Source organism: Lampetra planeri, chromosome 46 (assembly GCF_965212315.1).
Source record: "Lampetra planeri chromosome 46, kcLamPlan1.2.h2, whole genome shotgun sequence".
Classification (NCBI taxonomy): domain Eukaryota; kingdom Metazoa; phylum Chordata; class Hyperoartia; order Petromyzontiformes; family Petromyzontidae; genus Lampetra; species Lampetra planeri.
Window position 1 is genome coordinate 8324272 of NC_136152.1, and position 19639 is coordinate 8343910.

General features: G+C 47.5%; 1 protein-coding gene and 1 long non-coding RNA gene across 2 annotated transcripts in view; both read left to right on the plus strand.

The window, feature by feature from the left end:
- LOC144733393 (tetratricopeptide repeat protein 39B-like) overlaps positions 1-19639 on the plus strand; it is a 111066-nt gene that overhangs the window by 34288 nt on the left and 57139 nt on the right. The window lies entirely within an intron of this gene.
- LOC144733394 (uncharacterized) lies at positions 6-19589 on the plus strand. The gene is made up of 2 exons (XR_013588353.1): positions 6-13317; positions 18690-19589. It is a non-coding gene; the product is annotated as an uncharacterized LOC144733394 (long non-coding RNA).

Genomic DNA, 19639 nt, shown 5'->3' on the forward strand with positions numbered 1-19639 from the left:
ATCCCATTGTGAATTACAAAGAGAAGGTGTGAAAGTTCATAGTGTCACCTTCATAACTGAAAGAACTGAACATCACAGGGGAGTGGCTCTAGTTTGGCCAAGAGGCCATCGCGGCCAATGCAATTGGTGCCAGCGCAGCTCCTCCTGTCTGCTAGATACTGGAATCATAGCAGTGTTGACGCCCGACTTTCGCGGGTTGCTCGTGCAGTCGGCCACCATGCGGCCATAGGCGATAATCTAACAGAGGTGGGACAAAGTCATTGTTATGCAAGTCCAAGTCGAGTCGCAAGTCATCAAATTCATGACTCGAGTCTGACTCGAGTCCAAGTCACATGACTCGAGTCCACACCTCTGTAATCTAATGCCTGTCTCTGTACTGCCCATGCGCCTGCCCCTTGTCTGTACGTTGCTTACGCTATCTACTTCTGTCACAGAGGTCGTGTCATGTTACACACAGTAAATCATCTCGTTACGGGGGATGTCTGGCATACTGTTTCTAATTAATATTTACCACATATTTTTTTGTTACATCTTATTACAACCTAAGACATTTAAGCAACACTCAATAACTGAATATTGACAACTTAATGTAATCTAAGTCACTAACATTTATCTTGAAACTCACATGGAAAGCTGAGGTTTGCTGATTGTGGCAGGTAGCAGAGATTTTATAACGTGGGTGAAGCAGTTTTTATTTGTAAGGTAAACGTAAAATAGATGTGAAGAGAGTGAACTAACAGAGCATGAGGATGGGTATAACATTCACAAGCAATTCTGCACGCAGTTCAATGCGCACGCAGTGTTCAACTCAGTTGTTTGCTTTTTATGTTCTATCTGTCCATTACAGCCTGAAGCACTGGCCCTTGCATTTTTTGTTGAAGCTAGTTGTGCCCGATATGAAGACTCGTTCTTAGAAGCGGTTTTGAACCAAACATCCTAAATTTGGCTGAAGCGTGATGCACAAAATACAATATATTGTAATAATTATAGTCTTAAGTTATAAGGAGTAAGTAACAATTATGGCACCGAAAAAACGAATGTTTAAAATGTATGGCATGTTGTTCATTTAGCAGACACAGCACACGCCGCAGAGGGTGGGGGATTGAAAGTGAGGGATTGTGAATGCTGTTGTTTTTACTTTAATAGAAAATAACCTGAGCCCGCTGAAACTCGCTTGTTTTTATGAGAGTGTCTAACAGCTAAAGGCTGTGACCGGTCACCACGTGGATGAGATGCCACAAGGGTTCCCGTGTTCTGCCGTAGCAGATTGCTCGGAGCTATATTTCCGTGGGATTAATTATTCTGAGAACCAGTCGTATAATGGGGGTTTATTTCTTGACTTTGCTGCCTAAGATAATTTGTTTTCAAGAAAATCTATATGTACTGGTTTCTCTGTGGCTGCATCTGTGGCAATACACTTTTGCCACCTGCTGCACTTATTTGATCAACAGGAAAGTTCATAGTTGAAACACTTAGATATGCAGACTCGTCTTTTTTTGTTAAGTCTCTGTAATTTTTTGAGATTTGCAGGTTTGTATTTTTTTTGGGGCCTGGTTTAATTGAAGGTCACTTAGTTGGGTTTCTTCAGGCTTTGCCCCTTCTCTCTTTTTAGGCTCCCACCTCTTCCTGATCAGGCCCCACCCTTCCTCTGGACACAGTGTTGGGCTGGTTGAGGTGGTGGTGAGGGTTGTGGAAGAGGTGGGAGTGTATCTCCAACAGTGGGTGGTGGTGGTGGGTGAGTACAGTCGGTAGGGGTGGTTTCATGACGACCAAAATTCCTATTAGAGCAGCAATAAAAAAAAATATAGAAAAGAATTGTACGACACCATGACCAACCCACCCATAGAATGCTTTTGATTGGCATGACCATAATGCAGTTCATATTTATCATCAGCTATAAAGCTTGCCGCTGTAAATGTGGCTTCTAATGACATCTCTGTGCGCACTATTCAGGAGGCATACCATGGTTCATCACCTCTGAAAATGGAATTAATTACTTCTTGTTTAATTTCATAGGTTCATTATTCCCACCATTCGCCATTTCCCTTCTCTGCTTATTTTGCACAAGCTATTCTAGGATTTTCGATAACTCTCCAACATTTTCTCCATGTTTATTAAAGTTTGACCATAAGTCACAATTCAAGGCGTATAAAGTTGCATTTATTTAATTCAGTTCAGAAGCTTGTGCATGATACGTGCGTCAGAATCAATTATGTTTGCATCATGTGTGGCATTCACGTGAGCTCTGCAGTCACTGGAGGTGCTGCCCCTATCACAAAGTAGAATAATTAATTTATTAGGAGTCTCATTGTAATGGTGCATTAAATTTATAATTTGCGCTTAATCTCACACTGCATTTTAAATGCAATGAAGTGATTTATTTTAACGCTCTCGCAGTAAATTCATGTGACGGCTACTTACGCTTCTCTCTGGTCTAGGGAGTGTTAGCATAGCACTGCCACCCTACTTGTATAAGCTGGGCCTGGGGCTGTTAAAAGGAGCATCGGAATCTGTTATTGTATTATTTTTGCATTCATGAACGATGGCATTGAGAACTTAAAAGGAAAGCTTAACACTAAGCAACTGTGTTATATGGTGTGGGTATAGACAGCGGTGTTGTAGTTGCCAGTGCATTGTATTTGGAGGCACAGAGGCTCACTGCTCGCAATTGCTGCGTTCAAACCTTCATCCAGCATTGCTGAGCTCCTGGGTTAAAATTCGATTACATCATATTTTCTTCTGGGAGGAATGTTCATAATGTCAGGCTAACCACCGACATCACAAGAGAGCACCATTTTTTTACATAACTGAGCCTAGTACTGTATTCATTTTGAAACACGTTTACCCAGTAAAGTTTCACCGAGTCAAGACCTTTTCAGGAGGGTCCTGCCAAGTTTTCCCAATTGAGTAAGTTGCAGATAGTGTTTCAGCATTGGAATATTCTGCCAATACCAAGTAATATTTAATCTTGTTTTTAGTTACAGAAGGAAACGAGAGAACTCGGACAAAACCCATGCGCATTATGGGGATAAAATACAAATTCCACAGAAAAGGATCTGGGTTGGGAATCCACCCATGTGGTTCTTGTTGTGCCGCACCCTGCCGCCCATGCGGTGTGTATTCATGCCTGTCAGTAAAAAGAAGCAGACATGACTCAACATTCAATTTGGTGGTTTTTTGTAATAAAAAAAGGCATTGATTCTTGTTTCGAATCACAAGACTAAGGACCGCAAGAATCATATATCACAGAGCAGAGAGACACAGTTTGACTCATTCTGAATCTGACTTTTTGCACAGGAGTCATTCACCACCGTTGATCAGCATGAACCACACGCAGCTGCTTTCTTGTATCAAATGCAAGCATTGTCTTGTTCCCATTGCACACGGCTCCTTTGTGTGGTTGGCTCTCGAGCTTCTCGGTCATCTCTGTTGGATTCATCATCCTCAGCTCACCAACCAGTTGACACTACCGTGGTTCGTGTTCCCCTGAACTTCATATTGAGGACTTGGTTCATTAAGATGCTGACTGTTTCGTCTCATCCACGTTGTGTTCAACCACCAACACTGCAGGTTACAAAAACACACTCGCTGATGCATCCACTCACCTGTTCACCCATTCACTCGGACCATATTGAAGTTTAAAACACTTCTCTTTCTGCTTCTTCCTTCGCATTGCTTCACTTTGAAATTCCTTCCCATAGTCTCTTTTCCCCAAGCTCTTACAATAATAACCTTGCTCAATTCAAGAAACACGTTATATATTCTATCTTTAATAGTGCTCTTTGTTGTTGACAGCTTGACATTTTGAACCTTTGGGCCTGTGATCTTAGATACCAGAGGTCCTTTCCTGTAACTGCCTTGTGTTCAAGCCAGGTATTAGTGCCTGCCACTAGTGCCTGCCACTCATTAAATGTGTCGGTGTGTTGTCGATTTAACTCTATAAGCCTAAAAAGCACTTGGTGTATGCACTGTTGTCAGTCACTTTACAATGTAGATACTCCTATGCCTCAGGCATTGGCAGCTGCCATACGTAGAAGACATGCAGGGGCCAATGCAAGTGTGAAGTGTGTGGTCTGGCCAGGCATGTGTCTCTACACCACGTGGCACTATTTTGGTTAATTGTCGCCTTCAGGTGCAATGGCTCTGACTTCTTGTGCAGAGAGCCAACAAACTGTGAGAAAAGGAAGAACCATCATAATTGCAGAATAACGACAATGACTTGTTAAAATTGAGTTTTGCATCTAGTCATACACTAATGGTGAGACATACATTCAAAGGGAATCATTAAATCTAGGCTTGGTGAATATAATGCCATAACCGGGCGGTGGTCGTTATGCATGTGACCTGTAATCTAGCACTGTGGAGGCAGCGAGACTTGGAAGATCGCACAAAAGTAAATATCTCTTCCCGTGGGCATTGAGGAGCCATACCCTTGGCTTGCCAGGAGAAGGCAGTACAGCAACGTGTGGACTAATATATGGGCAGTCCTCGACTTTTAAACGAGTTTAGTTTCTGAGACCCGTTCGTAAGTCAAACGGTTCGTAAGTCAGAACACAATACAGGCAGTCCCCGGGTTACAGAAGACCCGACTTGCGGAAATCATATTTTACGAAAATGCTCTCATAAATCACGTAAAAAAAATCAATATGCGGAAATGTTTGCGTGAGTTACATAAGCACAAATAGTTCAGTGTGGTGAGGTTGCGGATGTATACCGTGGAGCGAGCGCTAAGCCCCACCTTATGCCTTGCTCCACCAAAACACTGCCTTCACCGAGCCTAAGCTTCACTAGGATTAAGGTAAATGGAATTTTTTGTAGGGTTATGTAATTGTTTGTTTTCTATGCTTAGAAGTAGCTTTTATTCCCATGTTTATATTGCTAGTTTTCTTCATTTTAAGTGTATTTCATAAGTTATTTACTCTATGTACTATGTGTGTATCTGTGTGTGTGTATGTGTGCTAGTGTGTGCGAGTGTGTTTTTGTCTTGACTTAAAGCTTTCGTTACTGCAGGAATTCATATTCTTGGGTCTTTCTGTAAAGTCACGTAGATAGGTTCAAAGAAAATAACAAAAAAGTACGATGTTTTGATCGCAACACAAGCAATCGTCATCAGGATACGATTGCTTATGATCAGCTCGGGGGCTGCATTATCTTTTCATCGGCTGCCTAATGCTGTGTGGAAGCTACCTGGTCTGTTGCTCCGCACGAAGCTTTGGGTCTTCTCGGCCACAGTCATCTGCTTCCTTCTCTATGCTTGTGAAACGTGGACCCCTCTAATGGAACATCTGCACCGGTTAGAAACATTCAGGCTGGCCTTCTTACAATCCATTGAACTCGAGCGGGAATTTAACTCGGGAGGCCGGGTTCATAGCGCAGCATGCTAACTGCTACACTAATGCTCCCACCCACACACTCACTTTCACACGCAAACTTTCACACGCAAACTTTCAAACACACACGTGCCGTGCACACACACCCAACACTTACTGCCAATGCGAGGCTGACTGATTACATCTCACGGAGGATCGCTTCACTGAACAAAATAGTTCTGTGGTTCAGTTTGCGAGTGCGAGTTTGCGTTTGAAGTCGATGTTAAATATAAATATATTTCATGGATGTGGGTGTTCGTAAGTCGGGTATGCATAAGTCGAGGACAGCCTGTAATTTATTCCATCCGTATGGGATTGAGTGTTGCACCTTGCATGTATGGATTTTCTCCGAGTGCTCCGATTTTCTCTCAAATCTAAACACTTATTGATTGGCTGAAAACATCTTCATATATAAAAGACTGAATAGTTTTGGTAATTGTTGGAAGTGCCAGCTCACCACCTGGCTGACATTCAGCTTGTCTCTGGTTCCTCAATGATTGTGAGATGTAATTTGTCTGAATTACCCGGTATATAGATTTGGTTGGGCCAGCGCAAAAATTGAACAATGTAATGAAGTCACCTGCCCCAGATTTATTTGGCCTCAGGCCCAACTGGCCTATCACTATCACCCACAAAGCAAGGATGCAGTTTGCAGCAATTGCTCAGTAATAAGACACTTTTTTTTATTGTATGTTGAACTTCTTTTGCACCGTATGTAGCCCACCCTGCTAATCGAGGGTGCGGTGGAAGGACAGCAAACTAAACACAAAAAGCACTTCAAAAGAAGTTATTTTTTTATCTAGATTTGAAAGGGCATAGCTCCAGTGGCTTCCTCATATTGGAAGGGAGAGCAATCAAGGCGGTTGCAGAAGCGCATCTGAAAGCGCACGATGTAGTGATTGTCTCTGTTCGATGGTTAGCCAAAAGCCTCTGAGAGGATGATCGGAGTGTGCGTGATAGTTTATGCTCCTTGACAAGATCAGCAAGGCATTGTGGTTCATTTGTGGAAAGGACTTTGTATATAATGATTGCGGCCTTATAATGGATTTGTTCAGCGAACGGAAGCCAATACAGCTCAGTGAGCACCGGACATGTGTTGTGTTTAGCACGAGTTATAATATTGGTGAGCGTTTGAGTAACATTAATGGGGAGTGGTGGCGTGGTGGTTCACACATTGCACTATGAACCCAGTGATTTGATGTTCGATTCTTGGCCGCAACTAAAATCAGTGGTGAATGGTATCAGTCCTGGGCCTTCCCTAGGTTGAGCAAACCTTAAGATAATGAAGTTTACTTGTTTTAACTGGGTGAGAACTCAAGAGAGCCAGGCAGTCTCATTTTCAAGAATGACTTTAAACTAGGACAGTAAAGCCTCCGCTTGCCGAACGAATATGGGAGAGCCCTTGATCCAGCTGGCTGAAGAGCCCTGCAAGCTGCTCATTGATGAAAACCCATGAAGCAAAGTCCCGTGCTAGTGTATATGTAGTAAATGTGTCGGTGTGGGCAGTGCTTTTCGATTTTACTCGATAAACCAAAAAATAATTGGTGTATGCACTATTGTCAGTCTCTTTACGATGTAGGTCCTCCCAGGCCCCAGGTAGTGTTGCACTTGCCATATATATGATTATACATGCAGGGGCCAAAGCAAGTGTGAAGTGTGCGGTTTAGTCAGGCATGTGTGGCACTGTCTCTGGTTTGTTGTTGCCTTCAGGTGCAAATTGTGTTTTGTACATACTCATACGCTAATATTGAGACATTTGAAGGGAATAACCTTTAATGGGTGAAAATAATGCCTTCGCCGGGCAGAGTTGGCGATGCAAGTGACCTGTAATCCAGCACTGGAGGCAGCGGGGGTTGGTGGATCACTGAAACGTAAAACTCTCTTCCCGGCGGTGTCGAAGAGGAGCCGCCATACCTTGGCTTGCCAGAAGAAAGAAGTATAGCAAAGTGTGGACGAATATAGTGTGTTCTATCTGTATGGGATAAAGTTATTGCCCCATCGCACACGTGGGTTTTCACCGAGTGCTCTAATATTCTCCTACATTTAAACTCTCATTAATCGTCTGAAAACATCTTAATATATGGAGGACTATAGAGCATGGGTAATTGTTAGTAGTTCCAGCTCACCACCTGGCTGATATTCAGCTCGCCTTTGGCTCCCCGGTGACACGACATCCTCCGGTAATGGCTACAATGCATTCCAACCCAACACACCTGAACCCACAGTTACAATTTTGGTTTGGTGTATTGCGAATGTTGAGAGCCCAAATTCGAGTATAGTGCCGTGGAGTGAGAAAGTTTGAGAAGCACTGCTGCAGGGCGACGGCTAAATGCGAAATCTAGCTCGTCAGCGTTTTTTTTACTGTACCTGGTGTGGTGTGTGATCACCAGCATTGGAGAAAACAAAGTAAGTTGACCATGGTTCTGGCCACACCACCCCTGCGTCCACTGTGTATTGGCCTTAATAGGTCCTCGCTTAACAGCACTTGCTCCAACAGTCTTCATGGCTCTGCAGGATCTTTGTAGTGGTAGTGTGTGCACTGTGATCATAGCATTTGGGTGCAGTGTCAATGAATACAAGTGTGAGTGTTAATTTTGATCCTCCACGAAGCCCATTGTCCACCCTAGACCGCATCCACACAAAGCGTGGCAGATGCGGATAACTGATGCACAAATAGAACATTAAAAACTCACCAGTGTGTGACTGTGGTCATCCAGAACAGACCGTACAACGTATAACGCAATGCCTCCATCCACAAATACGAAGGAGACATCACACGAAACACTCCGCTGCTCCTGACACGGTTGTCTGGCTTGACCACCTGAATGTGAAATTGTCGTTGTTGCTCTGCATCTGCATCAGCCATACGGAAGAAGTGTTAATTGTAGTGGTGAATGCAAGTGTTAATTTGAGTTGAGAGTTAGTGTGATTTGTCACGTATTAAGATGGCCCGGAGTCATATTGGTGAGAGTGATGGTAAGCGTTAGCGTGTCTGATGCCAATCAGCCCCAGATCAATTTCAATGTCGCCCTCATCATCTTCAAGATCTTCCGCGGACCGACGCCTGCCTCTACCCCTCTCCCCTCTCATCTCAACTTCCTCTGTGCACTTGCTGTTGATCCCTCCAGTCAATCTCCACTCAGTGGGACACCGCTCATTCTCCTTTGCTTCTCCCCAAAGTTTGGAACTCGCTTCCCCCAGACAACCATGCTGCCAGTTATCTAGTCTAGGCGCAATGTTTTTAATGTATTGCCTCTTGAAAATAAATATGCCCACTGTTATTGTACAGCGTCTAAGATGCGGTCACAGTATAATACCCATGTAAATCCCAATTGGTATATTTGATGTAATATATTAGTGATAAGTGTTTGTGTACTTGATGAGTGAGTGTTATTGTGAATTTTTGTATGGTAAGTGGTGAGTTAATATGATTGTGTAGTGAGTCCAACTGAGTCGCAGATGCTATCTTGGGAGCAACACTATTTATTCACATAACAGTACGTAACATAACACAACCTATGTTCGGGTCTCAAATTCTCATCTAGCCACGCTATGGTAGAACTATACACGGTTCGCTATCCTGGTCCGGACTACAAGCGGGGTCCTGGACTGCGTGGTTAGAGGCTTCTTCTCCCCGACTTGGATCTTCGAACACCAACACTTGAAGAACCCTGAGCTCCTCACAGAGCTCTCATTATGTGCTCCTGGGCTGGGGCTGGCTCCGCCCTCAGCCCCGCTCACCTTCCAGGATTCTGGAGCTCCTTCTCGAATGTTCCCGAGAGCTCCTTATAACCACGTGACCGCCCCTCGGCCCCCGTCCACCGGTTGCCCCTTCCAGTATCGTCCGGTCACGTGACAACAGGTCAGCCAGAGTGTCATGCCCCAGAGTAACCCTGGCTGGCTGACACTCCCTCTCACTCTCTCACTGGCAGCTGGCACCGCACACTGCTCGCGGTGCCTCCGTGCTAACCAGCGCTCACCCAACCACCGCTAGAGTTGGTACTGCAGCCCATAACCCGGGCTGCTTGTAATCACAATGTTACCAGCCGTGACTTCGCAAGCCCAGCACCATACAGTGACAAGTACAGTCACTACAATTGTATAAGTGGGAATGGTGATTATTGAGTGAGTCAGGTGTATATATGAGCGAGATGAGTATAAGTGAGTGGTGAGTTTTAATTTTGTTTTCTCTGTGTAAGGGCAGCCTTCAAGCGGCGTAGGCCTCTTAGGGGTTAAGAATACGTGCAAGTCCACATGTGACAAAGCAGCAACTCTTGACCAATGGGGTAGCCTGACTCATTTCCGTAGTGGCATCACTTATCCTTTTTTTAATTTTTCAAATTTATTCTGTGACAGAGAAGAGACTCTTCCTCTTCAACAGTGTGGAGTATTTCTGAATTTTGGTTTAAGACCTCATTGTTATTTTGCGTGTGCATTTGTATATTACAATATCAGCACATTTTCATGGACAATATTCAAAGGTTTGTGTTAACATAGATATTAAAGGGGCCTCTGGAGATGTGTAGAGAGAGGTGAATGGTGAACATGAGACAAAGGGAAAGAGTAACGATGTCAAAGAGTGGCAGGAGGGAGAGCTTATTGCAAGGACAGGACAAAAGCCATGGTGAGAGACGAGAGGATGTGTCGGTTGAAGGCGAGAGGGGGATGCGCAAACCTTGCTGAGTGAGTGCTGCCTAGCCATGGCGTCAGCGCAATTTTTGTTATTTGACTCATCGGAGTAATGTCTGGGGCATTATTTTTTAGCCTTGTGTAACGACAATCGATTCAATAACAATTTTATGCTCATTTCCTGCAGTGAATTATGTGTTGTTATAATATAACGCTGACAATTTTTGCAAATCATAAACAGACTTTACTAACGGGACGATGTTTATGGCATGGAGAGAACATATGGGACAGTAAATGCAAGTTATATTTATATTCTATAAATGACGTTTGCTGAGCACACCTACAGTGACCCAAAATGCCAAGTGGCTAGCAGTAAACAACACTGTTAAAGTCGTAATTGATACGAACTAATATGATTAATTGTTCGTGTCGTTTAGGTTAGCTCATGTAGGTATAATGCCAGTTTTTGTTCTTAACCCTTCAGCACCCGACAGACAATCAACTCAAATTGTCACGTGTACCAGTCAATTAGTTTTTTTACCAAAACCAAAATATTTTAACCGCGAGCAGATTTTTTAAATTCATTTTTGCTGGAAATTACATCCAGCATTGCCAAGCGCTAACAAGAGCTCTGCTCTAGTGGGTACTTAAGTAGGTGCCATGACGTCATCAGCACAGTCATGCACTGATCCAGTTTAATAGCGGATAATAGGAGTCGTGGGTAATAGGGCCATGGATAAGAAGAGTTCTCCTTGGTTATCCATTCCTGATTCCTCCAGTCCAAATAAATGATTCTGATTCATGACATGTCAGGTCAGATTATTGTGCCAAGCATATTAATACTTTTACCTTAGATAAGAAGATCATTGTTCATATGATGGTTAGAACTGGAATTGCCAGCCTTTTACATAATATTACCAGCGAATGGGTTTGTCCAGTTGAACGGGACCAGGTTTTGATGGTTAAAGCCATTGCACGTTGGGCAGCTAAATGTCTATAACACTCATCTTGTAATGTTAATGAGTATGATGCGTGATATGTACTGTCATCTGCAAAGGAGGGGACCGTGTTGTCAAGATAATAAGACGGTGCCGATGAGATGGTCAAGACATCATGAGATGGGCAATATAACCAAGGCACAGAAGAAACGCACGTTATGATAGAGTAGATCATACATATGAGACGGTACAGAACGAGATTATCTACAAGACATACAAAAACATTGTTTATAAAAATTTAATAGCAATCACCCATTACTTATGTCCATCATCAGAGAACATAGCTGGGACACCTATAATTCCTCATGCCACCAAAGAGAAAAGCAAAAAAGCCTTGTGCTGTGCGCCAGAAAGTGGGATATTGGATCAGATTGCTTTGGGCTAGGTGAGTCGTTACATATGTAATATGAGGATATATCCAGCTCACTGACGTATCACAACTCGTCATGGTGATTGGCTCTGCCGGTCCTGGTTTACAGCCAATGGGGGGAAGCCTGGGGGCATGGCCCTGACGTGATGGAAAGGTGACAGCTATAAGGATTGGTTCTGCTGGCTTTGGCCTCAGCCAATGGGGAGATGAGTCAGGGGCGTTGTCCCGGGAGCTGACGAGGGAGCCTGGAAGATTCGATGCAGGCTAACGAGGATTGGCGGAAACGTACCACGTGACCCGGGTATTAAATAGGGGTGGAGACGAACGACACGTGGTCAGAACGGGAACGAAGAGAGGAAGGGGGCCACGCGGGAGCAGGGCTCCGAGTTGCCACGTGGCAGTGCGTCTCTCTCTGTCTATCTGTCCCTCTCACACTGCCTATCAGCAGCGTGAAGTAACTGTGACATAAGTTGAACAAAAGACGGATTCCAGAAGTCGTCTCAACGAGATTTATTACATTGGTGTCAGAAGTATCTTCTGAGACCGTTTGGACGATCCTTCAAGATGTCCAAGCACCTCAGGAAGAAGAACCCACCGGACCCTCCGTCGGAGGAAGAAGTTGAGGCGGACGAGGACGAACTGCTGGGAGCTGCGGGTCCTCTGCCTCCGGCTGCTGCTCTCCTTTGCGCCGCTCATCGCTGACAGGCTGGAGAAGCGACGGCTTCGACTGCGGACGAGGGATGGCAGCTACTGGCGGAGCAGATCGAGTCGCTCCGCGCGATTTTGCTGAATCTGGTGACGGCGGTCGCATCCTCAGCGGCCCTTGGTCGGCCGCGTTGTGTTTCAGCCGAGTGCCGATGACCAGGATTTTCAGCGCGAATCGACGTCCGCCATAGCTCCTGCCGCGCGGGGAGAGGCCTCCATCTTGGGCGGGGCGGCCGCGATGGAGCCGCCGGACGCCATCTTGGGAGGGGCTGCTGCAAGGCGGCCGCCGGACGCCATCTTGGGCGGGGCTGTCGCCACGCGGCTGCCAGATGCCATTTTGACGGAGCCGCGAAGAACGCGGGAAGCGGGAATGGAGACGCTCGAGGCGTCGGACATTCACCGCGGACATCGCCTTCCTCAAATCAAGGAATTTATCGCCGGGGCGATTGGAGTGCCTTCACGTGGCGCTTCGAGTCGGCCTTTAGATCCGTTTGATGGACGGAGGCGGAGGCACTGGAGGCGCTGCCCACGCTGCTAGATGATGTCTCCCTGGCGGTCTTCCGATCCATCCCGGCGACCAAGAAGAAGATGCTTCGTGATGCTTTCACAGAAATGGCGGAGTTTTACGACCCGCCGACGGCAGCTACCAGAAAATTTGTCACGTCGTCGAGGATCAGAGGAATCGCCCTTGGCCTACCGGGGGGCGCTGTTAGCTTTGGCCATGGCCGCCTACCCCGACTCGTCGGCTGATCTCCTGGATCTTCTCATCCTTTCCCGAATGCTTGAGCTATCCCAGGAACTGAACATCTCGTTGCCGGTATGCGGCCACGAACCACTCACGTCACGATGGGCGGCGCGCTGCTTGGACGCTAAGTTCAATCTGAAGCGCTGGGATCAGATGGCGGCATGGACGGGGAATCCCCAAATAGACGGTCCACCGTTGGGGTGGTCTCCACGGCGGGTCGTCCACTGTTCCAATGACTCCGGCGATGACGAGGTGATGGCTGCTGTTCCTCGCTGGGTCCCGAGACGCCGGCTGCGTGACCAGCGTGATGATATGGGTCGACCACGTGCAGGGCCCGGGACGAGCGACCGCCGGGCGACGACGGCCACGTGCTTCAAGTGTGGCCGACGGGGCCATTTCGCCCGGGATTGCCGCTGCCGACCTCTGCCTTCTCAGCTCCCGTCGGGTCGGCTTCCACCTCCTCCACCGGACGCGAGTCGGCACAAATCAGACACCCGGCAGGTCTTGTCACATCACCCATCCACTCGCACACATGTTTGCGCTCTGGACAGAAATTGTTGTACACCTGTGTCGATGCCACACTCTACGACACAATGGAAAAAATTGGCCCGTACGGTGGTAGCTGCCACGTCGGGTTCATCGACGGTACGAGGTACCATCGATCGGATCGATGTCCGTATTTTGATGGACACAGGCGCGTCTGCCACCATCATTTCTGATGTCATTTTTCATCTCCTGTCTATTCCCACGTCACGGATCCGTCCGGTTAATGACGCGTGTGTTGCTGCTAATGGGGGTAGCATGGGTATTTTCGGGCAAGTTGATGTGCGCATCGCTATCGGGAATATTACCGCGGAGGGACCAGTGTTGATTTCTCGCTCACTGGCCGTCCCATGCCTATTAGGCACCGATTTCTTGTGCCGCATGCCAGTTAAGATACTTGTCGACCAAGGTTGCTTAGAAATGCCAGGGGGCCGTAAGATGTCGTTCCTGCCTTCCCTGCTGGGCCGTTCGCCCCCGGGTAACGCAGTTAATGCGATTGTTGCTGCCACGGTAGAGGTGCCGTCGGGCTTGCAAATGCTTATTCCGCTGCGTTACCGGAAGCCTTTGGATGCTGCGGACGCTGCGACGGGTGTGCTGTTATCCCCATCGAATTCGGTGGCTAAATCTTTTTCCCTGGTAGCGGCTCAAACTATCGTTCGGCCAGGTCAGGCCCCGTTCATACAAGTGTTGAATGGGAGCCCGAACCGGGTCGTCGTTCCGGCTGGATCGGTATTGGCTCACGCCACTACCGATTTCACCAGCTTTGAGGGTAAACCACCCACTAAAATAGCCGCTGATGGACCTCGATACGATCGTTCACAGGATCGATGGATCGCGGATTTGTGCGGGGAAAATACGTCTTTGTCGACCACACAAAGGAGCGCTTTGCATTCATTGTTTTTAGAGTACGCTGACGTTTTCAGTAAAAACTATTTGGATCTCGGCCATACCTCGCTCTTGTCGCACCATATTGACACCGGTGCGGCGGGACCGATTTGTATGCACCCGCATCGCATGAGCCCTGCTGAAAGGGAACAAGTGCGCGGGGCGGTGGACGATATGTTGGCGGCTGATATTATTTCGCCGTCCAACAGTCCTTGGGGCATGCCGGTGGTGCTGGTTAAAAAAAAAGATGGTGGGACGAGGTTTTGTGTAGATTTCCGCCGATTGAATAAGATATCCGTGGCAGACGCATACCCCTTGCCACGGATGGACGACTCATTGGACGCTTTGCAGGGGCAAATTTTTTCTCCACCCTCGACCTGTCGTCTGGGTTTTGGCAGCTTCTCCTCGATGACGCGTCAAAACCAAAAACGGCGTTCCGCACGCCACAAGGCCTCTTTGAGTTTAACCGTTTACCTATGGGCTTGAATGCGGCACCGGCGACGTTCCAATGCCTGATGGAACTGGTGCTGGCGGGGCTGCAGTGGGAAACATGCCTCATATATTTGGACGATATCATCGTATTCAGCCGCACGTTCGAGGAACACCTCCAACGCCTGGAGACTGTCTTTCAGAGGATGCGCTCGGCTGACCTAAAATTTAAACCAAAGAAATGCCACATTTGCAACGGTCCGTCCGATACTTGGGTCACATCGTCAGTTCGGACGGTGTGTCCACGGACCCTCAGAAAACAAAGTGTGTCCGAGAGTGGCCCACGCCCACTTCAGTGGGCGACGTACGGCAGTTTATTGGGTTTGCATCCTACTATCGCCATTTTGTTAAGAACTTCGCGACACTGGCTAAGCCACTGCATGTTTTGACGGGGAAAAATCAGAGATTTAAATGGGGCCCGGAAGAGGAACGCTCTTTTCAATCTCTTCGCGATCACCTCGCCACGGCGCCTACGCTCGACTACCCAGACTTTTCCGAGCCGTTCATCCTTGACACAGATGCTAGCGATATCGGCATAGGAGCCGTTTTGTCGCAACGGAAAGACGGAGTCGAGCGAGTAAGTGGCATACGGCAGCTAGGTTCTGTCCCCTGCCAAAACGCGATATTGCGTGACGCGACGGGAACTGTTAGCAATCATATATTGTGTTCGCCAGTACCGGCCGTACCTATATGGAAGGAAATTCCTCGTGCGCACTGACCACGCGGCCTTGCAATATTTGTTGAAATTGGACCAACCATCGGGGCAATTGGCTGGGTGGTTGGAATCGTTACAGGAATTTTCCTTCGATATCACGTACCGCAAGGATACTCGCCATGCCAAAGCGGACTCTCTCTCCAGGTTGCCACCCACTCCTCCCTGCGCCTGTTTGACGGGTACGCACCGCTGTGCAGCGCTGCCTACCTCGCCCTGTCCGGTTATGGGGGCAATGTCGAACGATGAAGGCCAGGATGTACCCGTTGGCGCCGACGATACACTGCGGTTGCCGCACTCGGTGTGGCTACGTGAGCAGGAGGCCGATGCCTCTCTGGCTCCGCTGCGGAAACTAATCGAGAAACCGAGAGCTCATTTGGCGGGATGGAAATGGCAGATGTTCTGGGGCCAGGCAGGACTATTGATGTGTACTGATGGATTGTCTGACCGTTCACGCCTGGTCGTGCCGACATCCCTTCGCCACGACCTGCTCCGCGCTCTGCACGCTGACAAATTGATGCACCTCGGCGTGCAGAAAACGTTGGCCGCGATGCAGCAGGATTTCTTTTGGCCCGGCATGACGGCAGATGTCACTGACTTTGTCCGGTCATGCCATGATTGTGCGAAGAGGAAACCGCCTCGGCAACATTATGTTCCGCCACTACGATCGATTGAGGTATCCCGTATCAATGAACTAGTTGTTCTGGACATCCTGGGCCCGTTCCCTCCATCAGCTAGGGGAAACAAATACCTTTTGTTACTAATAGGGTTTTTACCCTTTTTTCTGGCAACAAAACTGACACCTTTTGCAAGGAATCATGCTTACATTAACCACAATGCTTGCAGTCAAATGAAAAAAAAAACAATACTCTGATATTCTTTGGTTCTTTTCGGTTAAGTCACGTCTAAAAATAAAATAATAAATCAAAATAAAACAACACATTACGACGTTTCGATTGCAACGTAATGTGTTGTTTTATTTTGATTTATTATTTTATTTTTAGACGTGACTTAACCGAAAAGAACCAAAGAATAATTCCTGCAGTCACGAAAGCTCCCAAATTAAGAATACTCTGATAATTTATGCATTGTCTTTGAAACTGATTGGTCCACACCAGAGACAGCTTTCTTTGGAGCCTAGTCTCATATGGTGTTCGACCAGATGACGCCAAAAGGCGCACAGTTCAAGGACAATGCATTACCAGAGTAATGAGAGCTCGGGGTGAGCAGCTACATCATGGGACCTCCTTTGCCAGTACCAAAATATACTAATAGGGTTTTTCCCCTTTTTTCTGGCAACAAAACTGACACCTTTTGCAAGGAATCATGCATTTGACTGCAAGTATTGTGGTTAATGTAAGCATGATTCCTTGCAAAAGGTGTCAGTTTTGTTGCCAGAAAAAAGGGGAAAACCCCTATTAGTATATTTTGGTACTGGCAAAGGAGGTCCCATGATGTAGTTGCTCACCCCGAGCTCTCATTACTCTGGTAATGCGTTGTCCTTGTACTGTGCGCCTTTTGGCGTCATCTGGTCGAACGCCATATGAGACTAGGCTCCAAAGAAAGCTGTCTCTGGTGTGGACCAATCAGTTTCAAAGACAATGCATAGATTATCAGAGTATTGTTTTTTGTTTGCATTTGACTGCAAGTATTGTGGTTAATGTAAGCATGATTCCTTGCAAAAGGTGTCAGTTTTGTTGCCAGAAAAAAGGGGAAAAACCCGATTAGTATATTTTGGTACTGGCAAAGGAGGTCCCATGATGTAGCTGCTCACCCCGAGCTCTCATTACTCTGGTAATGCGTTGTCCTTGAACTGTGCGCCTTTTGGCGTCATCTGGTCGAACACCATATGAGACTCGGCTCCAAAGAAAGCTGTCTCTGGTGTGGACCAATCAGTTTCAAAGACAATGCATAAATCATCAGAGTATTGTTTTTTGTTTGCATTTGACTGCAAGTATTGTGGTTAATGTAAGCATGATTCCTTGCAAAAGGTGTCAGTTTTGTTGCCAGAAAAAAGGGGAAAAACTCTATTAGTATATTTTGGTACTGGCAAAGGAGGTTCCATGATGTAGCTGCTGACCCCGAGCTCTCATTACTCTGGTAATGCGTTGTCCTTGAACTGTGCGCCTTTTGGCGTCATCTGGTCGAACACCATATGAGACTAGGCTCCAAAGAAAGCTGTCTCTGGTGTGGACCAATCAGTTTCAAAGACAATGCATAAATTATCAGAGTATTGTTTTTTGTTTGCATTTGACTGCAAGTATTGTGGTTAATGTAAGCATGATTCCTTGCATAAGGTGTCAGTTTTGTTGCCAGAAAAAAGGGGAAAAACCCTATTAGTATATTTTGGTACTGGCAAATACCTTTTGGTCGGGGTCGAATATTTTTCTCTGGCCTATGGCCTGGCCTCTGCCTGACCAAACGGCCGCGTCCATCACCGAGGCTTTCTTGAATGGTTATGTCATGGATAAAGGAGCACCTGAAGGGCTGCTCACGGATCAGGGACGTAACTTCTCCTCCAAATTGCTCAAGGATGTATGCACTGCGCTGGACACAAAGAAAATACGCACTTCCCCTTACCATCCGCAAACGGATGGCATGGTGGAACGGTTTAACCGCACCCTTTCGGCCATGCTTTGTCACACGGTAAGTGAAAAACAAACCGATTGGGACTTGCACATACCGGGCGTCCTGGCTGCATACCGCATGGTTCCGCACGCGTCCACAGGATATTCGCCATTTTTCCTGATGTATGGCCGTGAGAATGTACCCCCGATTGATGTGCAACTGGGTACGGCGGGTAAACAACCGTCCCCTTCCTTGCCTGATCACGTACGGGACTCGCTTAAACAGGTTACAGAGGCGCGAGTGGCCGCCAGATGTGCGACGGCCCGTACGCAGGCAAGGAACGAGAGGTATGCGCGTCGATCGCGAACTGACATGCCCTGGTCGGTGGGCGATCTGGCATGGCTCCATTGCCCTCAGGTGCCAGTGGGCACGTCCCCTAAACTACACAGGCCTTGGCGGGGGCCTGTGAGGCTGGTGGACATTCGGAACCCCCAGAGTGTTCGCATCCAGTACGGCCAACGTCGTTGGTATGTCCATTCGTCGCGACTCAAACCCTACGTTAACCCGCGTGCTGGCCCCTCATCTCCACTTGTTGACCTGCCGGGGTCTGGCGTGCCGAATGTGCCACTTGCCTCGCCCGTTGATCCCCAGCGGGGCTGTGTTGTACCCCCCGCAGATGAACAGGTTTTGAGGGACAACGAGACCCCGGACGTCCCTCCTCCAACGGGACCTATCCCAGATACGACCGAAACTGAACATTCTTCTTCTTCTTCTTCTCCACGGCAACCACCTCCTGCAGATCGGGCGGCGAGGCGACCATGCGCGAAAAACGAAGAGGGTCCTGCGTCGCGTACGCGGTCGAAATCTCTTCCGTTTCATTAGTAATGATTGCCTTGCGGTCTGTTACCCTGTTGTTACTGCGCTACAGGGGCGCCCTAATGTATGTCTGTTGTTTAATGTTTTGAATTCCTCGACGCGTAGACGCCTACTCCCCCCCCTTACCTTGTTAATGCGTCTCAGACGCCCTAATAATTATCTAAATTGGATCCGGCATGTCACCCTTTTTCCAGCCGAGACGGCTGACTTTTTACATCGGGGGGGGGGGGGGGTGATGTAATATGAGGATATATCCGGCTCACTGACGTATCACAACTCGTCATGGTGATTGGCTCTGCCGGTCCTGGTTTACAGCCAATGGGGGGAAGCCTGGGGGCATGGCCCTGACGTGATGGAAAGGTGACAGCTATAAGGATTGGTTCTGCTGGCTTTGGCCTCAGCCAATGGGGAGATGAGTCAGGGGCGTGGTCCCGGGAGCTGACGAGGGAGCCTGGAAGATTCGATGCAGGCTAACGAGGATTGGCGGAAACGTACCACGTGACCCGGGTATTAAATAGGGGTGGAGACGAACGACACGTGGTCAGAACGGGAACGAAGAGAGGAAGGGGGCCACGCGGGAGCGGGGCTCCGAGTTGCCACGTGGCAGTGTGTCTCTCTCTGTCTATCTGTCCCTCTCACGCTGCCTATCAGCAGCGTGAAGTAACTGTAACATAAGTTGAATAAAAGACCGATTCCAGAAGTCGTCTCAACGAGATTTATTACACATAGTTATTCCTGTATCCAGCTGTC